At 40.4% G+C, this 16,626-nt stretch overlaps 1 pseudogene; it reads left to right on the forward strand.

Moving 5' to 3' along the window:
- Nucleotides 1-16,626, forward strand: part of LOC135504450 (forkhead box protein J3-like) — a 100,712-nt pseudogene that overhangs the window by 55,872 nt on the left and 28,214 nt on the right.

Below are 16,626 nucleotides of genomic sequence, written 5' to 3' on the forward strand. Positions count from 1 at the left end.
ACTGTCAGCTCGTGCGTACATGGTGTGCATCTTCACGTAATGGCATCAGATGGAGCATGTCCATGTCACATAATGAAAGCTGGTGAGTACGTCGCTGTTGTTGTTTTTTGCTTTGGGTCTGCTCTCTCAGTGATAGGATTTTGTGCTGATAATCGGCCGCAGCATTGTCACCGGCTATCTAAACAGTGCCATGCCTTCCTCGCCCCCATCTCACCGTTTCATTTGGTGGTGATGCTGGCACCTGCACACTGCGCACCATTCTGACTTTGTTGCGCCAAGGTCTCGGGGCTGTACAGTGCCTCCAGAAAGTATTTTTACCTCATTTCCACACACTGTATATAGATGTTTCTATTGTGTTATTGACTGTGCGTTTGTTTATTCCATGTATTACTATGTGTTGTTTGTGTCACACTGCTTTTACTTTATCTTGGCCAGGTCGCAGCTGTAAATGAGAACTTGTTCTCACCTGGCCTACCTGGTTAAATAAAGGTGAAATAAATGTAAAAAACATTCATACCCCTTGACTTATTCCACATTTTGTTTCTTTACAGTCCGAATTCAAAATTGATTATAATAAATAAAATTGCTCACCCATCTACACATAATACCAAGTGAAAACAGGTTTTTAGAATTTTGGCATATTTATTGAAAATTACAAAGAAATATCAAATTTACATAAGTATTCACACCCCTTTCCTATGACACTACAAATTAAGCTCAGGTGCATCCAATTTCCTTTGATTATCCTTGAGATGTCACGACAACTTCATTGGAGTCCACTTGTGTCCAATTGTTTGGACATGATTTAGAAAGATACACTTTTCCATATAAGGTCCCTCAGTGCATGTCAGAGCAGAAACTATACCATGAAGTCCAAGGAACTGTTCATAGGTCATATATCTGGGGAAGAGTTTAAAACAATTTCTACTATGTAGAAAGTTTCCAAGAGCACAGTTGTCTCCATCATTGGGAAATTGAAAAAATATCGAACTACCCAGACTCTGCCTAGAGCTGGCTGTCTGACTAAACTGAGCAAATGGGCAAGAAGGACCTTGGTCAGGGAGGTGACCTAGACCCAAATGACCACTGATAGAACTACAGAGTTCCTTGGCTGAGATGGGAGATCCTTCCAGAAGGACAACAGTCTCTACAGCACTCCATCAATCTGGGGTCTGTGAGAGAGTGGCCAGACGGAAGACACTCCTGAGAAGAAAATCACATGGCAGCAACGCCTGGAGTTGACAAAAAGGCACGTGAAAAACTCAGAGCATAAGGCAAAAGATTTTGTGATCTGATGAGAAAAATATAACTCCTTGGTCTGAATGCAAAGTGTTATGTCTGTAGAAAACCAGGCACAGCTCATCACCCGCCTAACACATCCCTATTGTGAAGCATGTGGCAGCATCATGCTATGGGGATGCTTTACAGCGGCAGGGACTGGGAGACTGGTAAGTATAGAGGGAACAGTGAATGGAGACAAATTCAGAAGAATCTTGATGAGAACCTATTTCAGAGTGCAAACGAGCTTAGACTGGTGCAGAGATTAACTTTCCAACAGAACAATGACTCCAAGCATACAGCCAAAGTAATGCTGGAAAGCTTTAAAACAAGAATGTGAAAGTCCATGAGTGGCCTAGACAAAGCCCAGACTTGAAACCCATTGAAAATCTGTGGAAAGACTTGAATATTGCTGTTCACTGCCTCTCCCCATCTAACTTTACAGAGCTTGAGAAAATATGCAAGAAAGAATGGGAGAACATTTTCAAATCCAGATGTGCAAAGCTGACACGGTACAGACATGCCCAAGAAGACTCAAAGCTGTAATCGCTGTCAAAGGTGCTTCTACAAAGTATTGACTCAAGGGTGTGAATACATTTGCAAACATTTCTAAAAACGTGGTTTCACTTTGTCATTATGGGGTATTTAACAGTGGTGTAAAGTACTTAAGTAAAACTACTTTAAAGTACTACTTAAGTAGTTATCTGGGGTATCTGTACTTTACTATTCATGTTTTTGACAGCTTTTACTTCACTACATTCCTAAAGAAAATAATGTACTTTTTACTCCATACATTTTCCAATTCAAGCACTTATCAAGAAGATATCTTTGGTCATCCCTACTGCCTCTGATCTGGCGGACTCACGAAACACAAATGCTTCGTTTGTAAATTATGTCTGAGTTTTGTAGTGTGCCCCTGGCTATCTGTAAATAAAAAATAAAAAATGTGTCTGCTTAATATTAGTAATTAGAAATGATTCATACTTTTACTTTTGATACTTAAGTATATTTAACCAAATACTTTTAGACTTTTACTCAAGTAGTATTTTAGTGGGTGACGTTTACTTGAGTCATTTTCTATTAAGGTATCTTTACTTTTACTCAAGTATGGGTACTTTTTCCACCACTGGTATTTAATCCATTTTGAATTCAGGCTGTAACACAACAAAATGTGGAATAAGTCAAGGGGTGTGAATACTTTCTGAAGGCACTGTAGATTCCGGCTGAGGCTCAGAATCAGAAGAATAATCATCATAGATGTCATGATTAATTTCTTTCCGACCATTTGAATTGTTTTCATTCAGATTTTGTAGCATCGCTAACACAGTATGTGCATCCAATCATCTTGATCTTCTTGCCATTGTAAATTACGCACGTTCTCACTGTTGTACTCCGAGATGGGCAGAGTAGACAGATAGGACTGCTTGGATTCGGTCGACTGATATAGGGTTTACCATTTTGAGATTATAATTAGAATAGATCAATACAATATAATGGGTCACCCTGTTCTTCATTCACAATTGGTGATTACCCAATTAGGCATCGTTCACCTCCCCTCGCTCATCAACTCACCCACTTTCCCCCTTTTTCCCCCTCTTTCTCCCCCATCATACTTTCCTTAATTTATTTCATCTGTTATATGTGTGAAATTAGTTTTGGTATAGTTTAGGTTCAGTTGAGGCAATTATCGGGGTGATTATCAAATGTGCACGGCACCTTTGGGGTGATTATCAACTGGGCATGGCACCGGGGCAACCGTGGAAAACCATTCAAAAAATGACATGCCCTCCTAAAACTCATTAAAACACTGTCAAGGACAGAGTGGGGCATGACTTAAAAATGTGCAGAGTAATATTATTTATTTTTTAAATTCATGAGCTGTCCAAATGACAATTTTTCATGGTTCCAATTTTAACTTTGAATAGCCACCTGTTTTGGTATGAGAAAGCAGAGTCTGTGTTTCAGTGTGTTTCAATTCATATCAAATTGCCTACCAATGAGGTTGAAAATTGTTGATTAGACTGAATGTAAAAACAAACAATTGATGAAACCCTTTTTTACGTGAACATATTTTTGTAATATTATTAAGTGTACTGTATCTGTGTCGAGTGAATGTAGTAATATTGCACACACAAAAATTCTACCTCCGACTTAGCCCCAAATCCCACATTGTCAATTGCTGATTTATTAATTATGCCTAAAGTCTTGGTAAAGTGTGGTTGGTTGAAGGTGGTGCATATAGGCAAAAATTGTTTCAATGAATGCATGGCCAGACTGAATCAGTGAAGTGTAACCAATGGTGAAACAAAAATTATATGTTCAATCTGGATTGCAGGCTACCCATCTTTTTCAGTTTTACCAATATTGTTTTGACCAAGGAGTGTTGAGCTCCGCCATAGGGATGTGAACTGTTTGAAAAATGAATCAACTTAATAATTCAACTGGAATCCACGGCCGAGGCCTGTAGTTTGACACACAGAGGTTTTCACCTGATTTAGCTCTACTTGGACCTGGCCAGAGCCTAAACTCGGGGGGTAACCACTGTGTAAAACAAGGGTAGCAATACATTTCTCTTGTTACTGTGATTGGACACCTTAGAGACATAAATATAGCTAAATCATGTATGTATTCACATTATCAACTTGTTTTGGGTTATAAAACTGAGCGGATAATCCATGTGTGTGTGTGTTCCTATTAGGGCTGTCAGAGTTAATCAGTTAACTCAACTTTTTGTCATTTTAGTGCACCATTTTTTTTTCTCGGAAAGTGTTCAAAACACACTGAAAACATCAAAAATACACTGCTCAAAAAAATCAAGGGAACACCAAAATAACACATCCTAGATCTGAATGAATGATATATTCTTATTAAATACTGTTTTCTTTACATAGTTGAATGTGCTGACAACAAAATCACACAAAATGTCAATGGAAATCAAATTTATCAACCCATGGAGGTCTGGATTTGTAGTCACTCAAAATTACAGTGGAAAACCACACTACAGGCTGATCCATCTGATGTAATGTCCTTAAAACAAGTCAAAATGAGGCTCAGTAGTGTGTGTGGCCTCCACGTGCCTGTATGACCTCCCTACAACGCCTGGGCATGCTCCTGATGAGGTGGCGGATGGTCTCCTGAGGGATCTCCTCCCAGACCTGGACTAAAGCATCCGCCAACTCCTGGTCTGTGGTGCAACGTGGTGGATGGGAGCGAGACATGATGTCCCAGATGTGCTCAATTGAATTCAGTTCTGGGGAACGGGTGGGCCAGTCCATAGCATCAATGCCTTCCTCTTGCAGGAACTGCTGACACACTCCAGCCACATGAGGTCTAGCATTGTCTTGCATTATGAGGAACCCAGGGCCAACCGCACCAGCATATGGTCTCACAAGGGGTCTGAGGATTTCATCTCGGTACCTAATGGCAGTCAGGCTACCTCTGGCGAGCACATGGAGGGCTGTGCGGCCCCCCAAAGAAATGCCACCCCACACCATGACTGACCCACCGCCAAACCGGTCATGCTGGAGGATGTTGCAGGCAGCAGAACGTTCTCCACGGCGTCTCCAGACTCTGTCACGTCTGTCACATGTGCTCAGTGTGAACCTGCTTTCATCTGTGAAGAGCACAGGGCGCCAGTGGCGAATTTGCCAATCTTGGTGTACTCTGGCAAATGCCACACGTCCTGCATGGTGTTGGGCTGTAAGCACAACCCCCACCTGTGGACGTCGGGCCCTCATACCACCCTCATGGAGTCTGTTTCTGACCGTTTGAGCAGACACATGCACATTTGTGGCCTGCTGGAGGTCATTTTGCAGGGCTCTGGCAGTGCTCCTCCTTGCACAAAGGCGGAGGTAGCGGTCCTGCTGCTGGGTTGTTGACCTCCTACGGCCTCCTCCACGTCTTCTGATGTACTGGCCTGTCTCCTGGTAGCACCTCCATGCTCTGGACACTACGCTGACAGACACAGCAAACCTTCTTGCCACAGCTCGCATTGATGTGCCATCCTGGATGAGCTGCACTACCTGAGCCACTTGTGTGGGTTGTAGACTCCGTCTCATGCTACCACTAGAGTGAAAGCACCGCCAGCATTCAAGTGACCAAAACATCAGCCAGGAAGCATAGGAACTGAGAAGTGGTCTGTGGTCGCCACCTGCAGAACCACTCCTTTATTGGGGGTGTCTTGCTAATTGTCTATAATTTCCACCTGTTGTCTATTCCATTTGCACAACAGCATGTGAAATTTATTGTCAATCAGTGTTACTTCCTAAGTGGACAGTTTGATTTTACAGAAGTGTGATTGACTTGGAGTTACATTGTGTTGTTTAAGTGTTCCCTTTATTTTTTTGAGCAGTGTACATTATCTATACAGCTGAAAACAACGCAATGTCAAAATAAGATGTCATTGAAGTTAGAGTGCTTTATCAAGTTACCAGATTTTGCGCAAGTGATAACTTATAAATGCCGCATGAGCTCAGTTGAACCCCATCAAAACCCAAAATAGAGGTTTGTTTTACTCAAAACTTTGTAAACCATGTAAATGTAAACAAACACTCTATAGCCTCAAAACATGGTTAAAACCATAATTTAGATTTTTTTTTTAAATGTACAGCATGGTCAGTCCCTGCATCCGTAGCTCTGTGTATGAATTTGAGAATGATTACATTTCTCCAGGCCCATCTCAGCTTTTTACCAAAACAGAGACGGGTTGCCTGCTTTGTTATTGTTTCAATTAAGGACTCTAGCTTTAATTGTAAATCATTCCATTGTTGATGAGATGCTTTTTTCAATAAAGCTTTAATTGAAAATAATGCCATTGTTGATGAGATGCTTTTGTAATTAATTAGGCTATTTTCTCTTGAACCATATGGTTTATCCACTAGACTAGAAACTATTGTAGTGTAATATAGAAGATCACCATCAACTGGATGTCACAATTTTGTTTGGTGGAAATTATCTAACCATTATGTAGGTTGGCGGAAATCCACATCAACTGAGGATGAGGGGTCTCCATTATGTAGATGTGTAAAAATGATGTTGAATACTTTAATAATAACTTACATTTATCAATCTGACTCCATTACTATGTGAATGCGATAGGCCCATAATCGTATCCAGTGCGCATAGCCAAGGTTGCGAGCCTTGCATCACCCCTCGGAATACTATGAGATGCACATGACTAGGTTTACCGTTATGCAAGTATTAAGAGGCTAAGGAACAAGGAGATAATATCTTGCAATCATTGTCTTAGCATTCAATTATTGCATTAACCTTAGCTCAGATATGCACAGAGAGACTGAGTATACAGTGCATTTGGAAACTATTCAGACCCCTTTCCACATTTTGTTATGTTACAGCCTTATTCTAAAATGGATAAGAAAGTGTTTTATCAATCTAGACATAAATCTACATGACAAAGCAAAAACAGGTGTTGTATACATTTGTAAAAATAGATTTAAAAAAAATGGATTTAAGTATTCAGACCTTTTACTCAGTACTTTGTTGAAGCACCTGGCAGCGATTCTTCTTGGGTATGACACTACAAGCTTGGCAAACCTGTATTTGGGGAGTTTTTCCCCATTCTTCTCTGCAGATCCTCTCAAGATCTGTCAGGTTGGATGGGGAGTGTTGCCGCACAGCTATTTTCAGGTCTCTCCAGATATGTTCGATCTGATTCAAGTCCGGGCTGGGCCACTCAAGGACATTGAGACTTGTCCCAAAGCCACTCCTGCATTGTCTTGGCTGTGTGCTTAGGGTTATTGACCTGTTGGAAGGTGAACTTTTGCCACAGTCTGAAGTCCTGTGTGTTCTGGAGCAGATTTTCACCAAGGATCTCTGTACTTTCCTCCGTTCATCTCTCCTCTGATCCTGACTAGTCTCCCAGTCCCTGCTGCTGAAAAACATCTCCACAGCATGAAGCTGCCACCACCATGCTTCACTGTAGGATGGTATGGCCAGTTGATGAGTAGTGCCTGGTTTCATCTAGACATGACTCTTGACATTCACTTCAAAGAGTTCAAGAATATTGTTTCTCATGGTCTGAGAGTCCTTTAGGTGCCTTTTGGCAAACTCCAAGCGGGCTTTCATGTACCTTTCACTGAGGAGTGGCTTTCGTCTGGCCACTCTACCATAAAGGCCTGATTGATGGAGATGGTTGTCCTTCTGGAAGGTTCTCCCATCTCCCCAGAGGAACTCTGGAGCTCTGTCTCCCCCAATTACACAGTTTGGCCGGGGCGGCCAGCTCTAGGAAGGGTCTTGGCGGTTCCAAACTTCTTCCATTTAAGAATTATAGAGGCCACTGTTCTTGGGGACCTTCAATGCTGCATTTTTTTGGATACTCTTCCCCAGATCTGTGCCTCAACACAATCCTGGCTCGGGAGATCTACTGACAATTCCTTCGAAATTATGGCTTGGTTTTTGCTCTGACATGCATTGTCAACTGTGGGACCTTATATAGACAGGTGTGTGCCTTTCAATGGAAACAGGATGCACTTGAGCTCAATTTCAAGTCACATAGCAAAGGGTCTGAATACTTATGTAAATAAGGTATTTCTGTTTTTAACATTTTTATACATTTGCTAAAATGTTTTTTAAAAACTGTTCGCTTTATCATTATGGGGTATGTGTAGATTGAGGGATTTTTTTCAAATCCATTTTAGAAAAAGGCTTTAACGTAACAAAATGTGGAAAAAGTGAAGGTGTTGTGTTTCAGCCTGAATTCAAAATGGATTAAATATATTTTTTTAATCTCACCCATCTACACACAATACCCCATATTGACAAAGTCAAAACATGTTTGTAGAATTTTCAGGTCTTGCCTACATTTCCAAGCAGATTTAAGACCAGCTGTAACTCAGTCACTCAGGAACATTCACTCTTCTTGGTGAGCAATTCCACTGTAGATTTGGCCTTGTGTTTTATTAGTTTATTATTGTGCTGCTGAAAGGTGAATCCAGTGTTTGGTGGAAAGCAGACTGAACCAGGTTTTCCTCTACGATTTTGTCTGTGCTTAGCTTCATTCCGTTTCCTTTTTATTTTGAAAAACTCCCCAGTCCATAATGATTACAAGTATACCCATAACTTGACGAAGCCACCACTATGGAGAGTGGTACTCAGGATTCCTTCTATTCACTCTGTCAATTAGGTTCGTATTGTGGAGTAACTACAATGTTGTTGATCCATTCTAAGTTTTCTCTTATCACAGCCATTAAACTCTGTAACTGTTTTAAAATCACCATTGGCCTCATGGTGAAATCCCTGAGCAATTTCCTTCCTCTCCAGCCTGTATCTTTGTAGTGACTGGGTGTATTGATACACCATCCAAAGTGCAATTAATTACTTCACCATGTCTGCTTTCTTTATGTTTACCCATTTACCAATAGGTACCCTCCTTTGCGAGGCATTGGAAAGCCTCCCTGGTCTTTGTGGTTGAATCTGTGTTTTAAATTCACTGCTCGGCTGAGGGACCTTTATAGATAATTGCATGTGTGGGGTACAGAGATGAGGTAGTCATTCAAAAATCATGTCAAACACTATTATTGCACACAGAATGAGTCCATGCAACTTATTATGTGACTTGTTAAGCAAATTGTTATTCCTGGATGTATTTAGGCTTGCCATAACAAAGGGGTTGAATACTTGTTTACTCGAGACATCTCAGTTTTTATTAAATTGTAAAAAATAATAATAATAATAAAATAAATCCACTTTGACTTTATGGGGTATTGTGTATAGGAGAGTGATACAAAATTTAAATGTAATCCATTTTGAATTCAGACTAACACAACAAAATTTGGAAAAGGAATGTGAATACTGTACAAGTGATTTTTTTAAATGTAACCTTTATTTAACTAGGCAAGTCAGTTAAGAACAAATTCTTATTTACAATGACAGCCTACCGGGGATCAGTGGGTTAACTGCCTTGTTCAGGGGCAGAACGAAACCTATCCTTTGGCGTGACTTTTGATAGTGATTTTTTTGATAGTAATTTTCACGATAGCACGTTGGTAATAGTCAGTGACAAATATCAAAGCTAAGCAGGGCTGGGCTTGGTAGAAACCCTGGATAAGATACCAAAGGGTAGCTGTACGTAGATCACTGCTCCAGTAGGAGGTGCTGCCCAGCCTATTTTTTTTCTGTGCTGGATATAACATTGGAGAGCTGATGTTTTATAGCTACAAATTCCACATATTGAGTGCTTGGACTATAAGGCTCTATCAGCAAAAAGATGATTCTGAGATAATTGGCTTTAATGTTCTGAACCCTAATTGGTTTTAATGGTGTCATCTATTTTTATACTGTTTAGTTTTTTTACTTAAGAACAAGAATTGGGGTAGTTGGAGTAATATAAAGGTAGAAAGCATTGAAATTTGGTTACTGTAAACAGGTCCAATCTTTTTATGTGAGTAAAGAACATATAAAATGTAACTAGAGGCCTGATGGAAACTTTGTCTGTAAATTTACCAAATATCGACTAACAAAATACACTAGACAAGGTGGGATCGTTTTGTGTTGATTAAATTCATTATGTGAGAGATGGCGGTGGAAACGCATTTATGCAAATATTGATATAACCATCATATCAAATTAAACTTGAAGTCACACGATGATATATGTTGTGTGGTCCCGCGATAATGTGATGACTTGGAAAGCATGCAGTTATTTACTCAACAGATGAAATAAATGATGAACTTCACATGGTGGTGAAAGTGCACAGTGATGAGCTTGAGGCTCTTTCCAATAAATATAGATGGTCTTATTCTGGTGACATGATGATCGATTCTTGACTGCCGTTTGACAAAAATAATCCATAATAATGTCATCATGTAGGCTAGCCTACCCGCATTGTATACAGTATCTGCCAGCTGTTGGCTAGAGTGCACATGACAAGACCAGAGTGGGCACATTCGCTATGTAACGCACACATTGTTTTTGTGACAAAACCATCAGTAGAGTTGAAAATGGCTGCAAACCTATTTAACTTGTATTCATTATTCGATACATGAATTTAACAACAAAAGTTATATTTAGGTGCACTACATCATCACACAAAGCCTATTATCCACAACCAATCAATTTGATGGAAACACATCTCTGTTGGGAAAATATTATTTTTATGCAGATTTTATAATATTCACATGAAACCCTGTCGCCGATTTCACCCTCAAAACAACATTTGATGACTTTTTTCAAATCCAATGTATTTTCCATGTAAATACAACATTGATTCAACCAGTTTCTACCCAGTGGGTAGTGTTAATATCTTGTTTGTTTTGGTTTCCAGGGGTCCTACTGGGCTATAGACACCAACCCTAAAGAGGACACACTGCCCACCAGACCAAAGAAGAGGCCGCGCTCTGGAGAAATGGTGAGTACTGGATTTCAAATTAGAGTGGACCAGGTGATCCCAAAAGACCGGTCATCAGGAGTCAGGGCGAAAGCAACAGCTTCCGACACCGCTGAATTTTCCTCACATGGGCTGACATACAATTTACACTGGTCCTGTTAACTGTCATCTGCGGCTTGCACAAATGTAGCATATATACACTACCAGTCAAAAGTTTGGACACACCAACTCATTCAAGGTTATTATTTTTTATTTTTTTGACTATTTTCTACATCGTAGAATAATAGTGAAGACATCAAAACTATGAATAACACATGGAATCATGTATTAACCAAAAAAGTGTTAAAACAAATTCTTAAAAGTAGTCACCCTTTGCCTTGATGACCGCTTTGCACATTCTTGGCATTCTCTCAACCAGCTTCACCTGGAATGCTCTTCCTACAGTCTTGAAGGAGTTCCCACATATGCTGAGCACTTGTTGGCTGCTTTTCCTTCACTCTGCGGTCCAACTCATCCCAAACCATCTATATTTGGTTGAGATCAGTTGATTGTGGAGGCCAGGTCATCTGATGCAGCAATCCATCACTCTCTTTCTTGGTCAAATAGCCCTTACACAGCCTAGAGGGGTGTTGGGTCATTGTCCTGTTGAAAAACAAATTAATGTCCCACTAAGCGCAAACCAGATGGGATGGCGTATCACTGCAGAATGCTGTGGTAGCCATGCTGGTTAAGTGCATTGAATTCTAAATAAATATCCAACAGTGTCATCAGAAAAGCACCCCACACCATCATACAGATTTCCACCAGTCAAATGTCCATTGCTCGTGTTTCTTGGCCCAAGCAACTCTCTTCTTATTATTGGCATCCTTTAGTAGTGGTTTCTTTGCAGCAATTCGACCATGAAGACCTTATTCATGAAGTCTCCTCTGAACAGTTGATGTTGAGATGTGTCTGTTACTTGAACTCTGAAGCATTTATTTGGGCTGCAATCTGAGGTGCAGTTAATTCTAATGAACTTATCCTCTGTAGCAGAGGTAACTCTGGGTCTTCCATTCCTGTGGCAGTCCTCATGAGAGCCAGTTTCATCATAGTGTTTGATGGTTTTTGCGACAGCACTTGAATAAACTTTCAAAGTTCTTGAAATTTTCCGAATTAACTGACTTCCATGTCTTAAAGTAATGATGGACTGTTGTTTCTCTTTGCTTATTTCAGCTCTTCTTGCCATAATGTGTTTTTTTTTTTACCAAATAGGGCTATCTTCTGTATACCACCCCTACCTTGTCACAACACAACTGATTGGCTCAAATACATTAAGAAGGAAAGAAATTCCACAAATGACCTTTTAACAAGGCACACCTGTTAATTGAAATGTATTCCAGGTGACTATCTCAAAGCTGGTTGAGAATGCCAAGAGTGTGCAAAGCGGTCATCAAGGCAAAAGGTGGCTACTTTGAACAATCTCAAATATAAAATATATTTTGATTTATTTAACACTTTTTTTGGTTGCTATATGATTCCATATGTGTTATTCCATAGTTTTGACATCTTCACTATTATTCTAGAATGTAGATAATAGTAAAAATAAAGAAACACTCTGGAATGAACTTTTGACTGGTACTGTATATTGAACAAAACTATAAACGCAACTACTAAAGTGTTGGTCCCATGTTTCATGAGCTGAAATAAAATATCCCAGAAATGTTCCATATGCACAAAAAGCTTATTCCTCTCAAATGATGTGCGCACATTTGTTTACATCGCTGTTAGTGAGCATTTCGCATTTGCCAAGATAATCCATCCACCTGACAGGTGTCAAGAAGCTATTTTATATCAAGAAGCTATTTTATTTCAGCTCATGAAACATGGGACCAATACTTTACATTTTGCATTTAGATTTTTGTTCAGTGTATATAAGAGACTATAATCAATTGTTCCTCGTCAGATCAATATAAATGTAACAAATTCCTAAACAAATTCTTGGCTACCGTGTATGGACAATGAGTTTTGCAATCTATGCTTAATGTAAAACGTCTCATGATCCTGTCTCATTTCGGCCAACAGTTATCACCTATCTACTTTGAGATGGTGATATCATGCTGTGAAAAATCACGTCTCTTCTGCCCCTATAGAATTAGCACTATACCACTGGCATTCAGTGACCTGAGTGCCTGAATGAACACGGCGCTGCAGCTCACTGAGCCCTGAGCAGCAGCAAGCCTTCTCTCCCCCTTCGCATCTACCACTGCCCTACCCATCACCACGGAAACAAAGCAGGCATAGAGCGCCAAAGTGCACAATCATCACAGCCCAATGAGAAGAGGGGGGGGGGCAAGCAGAAGAGAGAGGGAGGGGAAGAACGGAAGGGAGAGGGTGAGAGCGACAGGAAGGGGGAAAGAAAGCAAAAGAGTGAACGAGAGGGAGAGAGAATGGAAAGGGGAAAGAGCAGGAAGGAAGAGAACAAGAGAGAGAGGAAGAGCGAGAGGGAGTGGAGAGAAAAGAGGTAGAGTATTCTAGGCTTCTTTTCCAGTTAATTAACACACAAGGCCCTAGGCTTCCGTTAAACATATTTTCTTCTGGGTTTCTTTTTTATCACAAACATTAATTCAGAACCTAGTCATTTTTTATTACGCGTAAGCCCTATGACCCTTTTAGTACGCTTTGGTTGCATTGCTGGCAGATTTGCAAGAGTTGTCAGATTGGCTCACAGAAATATAGCCGTCTTTCACTGTCAAAAGAGTGTGCTCCATATTAGTTCTCTAGATCTATTGGCAACAGACAAAGCATTTTAGTATGTGGTTTTCAATGCAGTATAGTGCATTTGGAAAGTATTCAGACCCCATGTCTTTTTCCACATTTTGTTACATTACATCCTTATTTTTTTCCCCTCAATCTACACACAATACCCCATAATGACAAAACAAAAAACAGATTTGTAGACATTTTTGCAAACAAAAAATGTAATATTACATTTACATAAGTATTCAGACCCTTTACTCAGTACTTTGTTGGAGCACCTTTGGTAGCGATTACAGCCTTGAGTCTTCTTGGGTATGATGCTTGGCACATCTGTGTTTGGGGATTTTATCCCAATCTTCTCTGCAAATCCTCTCAATCTCTGTCAGGTTGGATGGGGAGCGTCGCTACACAGCTATTTATAGGTCTCTCCAGAAATGTTTGATCCAGTTCAGGTCCGGGCCCTGGATGGACGACTCAAGGACATTCAGACTTGTCCCGAGCCAATCCTGCGTTGTCTTGGCTGTGTGCTTAGGGTTGTTGACCTGTTGGAAGGTGAACCGTCGCCCCAGTCTGAAGTCCTGAATGCTCTGAAGCAGGTTTTCATCAAAGATCTCTCTGTATTTTGCTCTGTTAGTTTTTTCCCTCAACTTGACTGGTCTCCCAGGTCTCACATGCTTCACCGTAGGGATGGTGCCAGCGGCATTCAGGCCAAAGAGTTCACTCTTGGTTTCATCAGACCAGAGAATCTTCATTCTCATGGTCTGAGAGTCTTAAGGTGGCTTTTGGTAAACTCCAAACGGGCTGTCATGTGCCTTTTACTGAGGAGTGGTTTCCATCTGGCCACTACCATAAAGGCCTGATTGGTAGAGTGCTGCAGAGATGGTAGTCCTTCTGGAAGGTTTTCCAATCTCCACAGAGGAACACTGGAGCTCTGTCAGAGTGACCATCGGCTTCTTGGTCACCTCCCTGACCAAGGACCTTCTCCCCCAATTGCTCAATTTGGCAAGGTTGCCAGCTCTAGGAAGAGTCTTGGTGGTTCCAAAGTTCTTCCATTTTAGAATGATAGAGGCCACTGTATTCTTGAGGACCTTCAATGCTGCAGACATTTTTAGGCTACTCTTCCCCAGATCTGTGCCTTGACACTATCCTGTCATGGAGCTCTTTGAACAATTCCTTCGACCTCGTGGCTTTTTTTTTGCTCTGACATGCACTGTCAACTGTGGGACCTTGTATAGACAGGTGTGTGCCTTCCCAAATCATGTCCAATCAATTGAATTTACCACAGGTGGACTCCAATCAAGTTGTAGAAACATCTCAAGGATGATCAATGGAAACAGGATGCACCTGAGCTCAATTTCGAGTCTCATAGCAAAGTGTCTGAATACTTGTGTAGTAAGGTATTTCTGTTTTTGATGCACATATCATAGCCATTGTTTGTCTGTAAGGTGAGTAGTCCATCTAACTGTTCTTCTGTAGTATATAAAGTGGTCAAATAGCAAGTAAAATGTTGTTAGGGCCGAGGCACCAACTATTCTTTCTTGTAGGCATACAGGAGGACTAATTCATCTCTCCTCATACACTCTTGAATCAAGCCATTCTTCCCAAATACACAGACCTCTGTCATGGATCTTGCAACTCTCTCCCCTCTTTTGGAGTTTATCATAAATTAAAGTTGTATTGTTGCAAACCAATCCTCTTTCAGTAAGCAGTTTTGGGAGCCAGGCAAGTGAGGGTAGACAAAATGGTGAAAGATACATTTTGTGTCTGTAATAATGATTAATATTATGTTATGGTTTACTGTAGACTATACCAGCTCAATATTATATGCTATCTATCCCATCAATGTTCTGTGGAGCAGTGTTGTAAAGTACTTAAGTAAAAAATACTTAACCCCAAAAACTGTAAAGTACTTATCTGTACTTTACTATTTATATTTTTGACAAGTTTTACTTCGATACATTCCTAAAGAAAATAATGTACTTTTTATTCCATACATTTTCCTGACAACCAAAAGTACTTGTTATATTTTGAATGCTTAGCAGGACAGGAAAATTGTCAAATTCACATTTATCAAGAGAACATCCCTGGTCATCCTTACTGCCGCTGATCTGGCAGGCTCACTAAACACACATGCTTTGTTTGTAAATTATGTCTGAGTGTTGGAGTGTTCCCCTGGCTAAAAAACAAGAAAATAGTGCCGTCTTGTTTACTTTATGTAAGGAATTTTAAATGATTTATACTTTTACTTTTGATATTTAAGTATATTTTAGCAATTACATTTGATATTTAAAACCAAATACTTTTACTCAAATGGTATTTCACTGGTTGACTTTCACTTGAGTAATTTTCTATTAAGTTATCTTTACTTTTACTCAAGTATGACAATTGGGTACTGTTTCCACCACTGCTGTAGAGAGAGACCAAGAGACAGCCCTCTCCCATCCCTCCCTTATATTACTCTGTCCTATTCTCCAGGCCTCCACCCCCTACAGCCTGGAATCGGAGTCCCTGCGAATGGACTGTATCATGTACGGAGATGCCTCTCCCACTCTGGCAATCAACACTGTGACGAACAAGGTAGTTGTCTGTCGTAATGACATGCAAACCCATACACCTCTGGGGCAATATTGTAACACTGGTCATCTTTGTTCAAGGTAGTGATATTAATGGCGCCCATCTTTATTACCAACCTGCCAACCCGCAAACAATTTGAAGTCAACATATTCTGGTACGAAAAACTACCTTAAAATAGGCAAAAAATAGGTTTCTAGTTGGCACATTGTGGCGAGGAGAGAATCTCTATAGTTGTAATAGCCTACTATTTTCCTCCTTCTGGTAGCGCTCCACTTTTTCCTTTGATACCAACGGTGAGGAAAAGGGGTAGGGAAAATGGAGAACGAGCTGTTTGCCAAATACATTTTCCCTACGTGTTATTTTGTAGTTAGCTCCTTAGCTACATCATTATTACGACAAAGGTAGTTAGCTACAGCGTTTAGTCAACTAAGCAAGAACACTTTGTTGCCCGCACATGCTATGATCTCCACAGCGGTAGTAGGCACGAGTGCATTGACGAGCAAGGAAACGTGCGGCGTTGCGTAAATGGAAACAGACAAGGCATACAGAGATGTTACGCTAATACCGTCCTTCACAGAAAGTTATGATAAACTATTACAGTAGTAGGCCTATGTTAATTAACCCCATAGGGTCGATTGACGATCTAATTAACATTTAAAGAAATCCCCTTTAAAAGCTGTCTGTTTGTGCTAGAG

Source organism: Oncorhynchus masou, chromosome 18 (assembly GCF_036934945.1).
Source record: "Oncorhynchus masou masou isolate Uvic2021 chromosome 18, UVic_Omas_1.1, whole genome shotgun sequence".
Taxonomy (NCBI): Eukaryota; Metazoa; Chordata; class Actinopteri; order Salmoniformes; family Salmonidae; genus Oncorhynchus; species Oncorhynchus masou.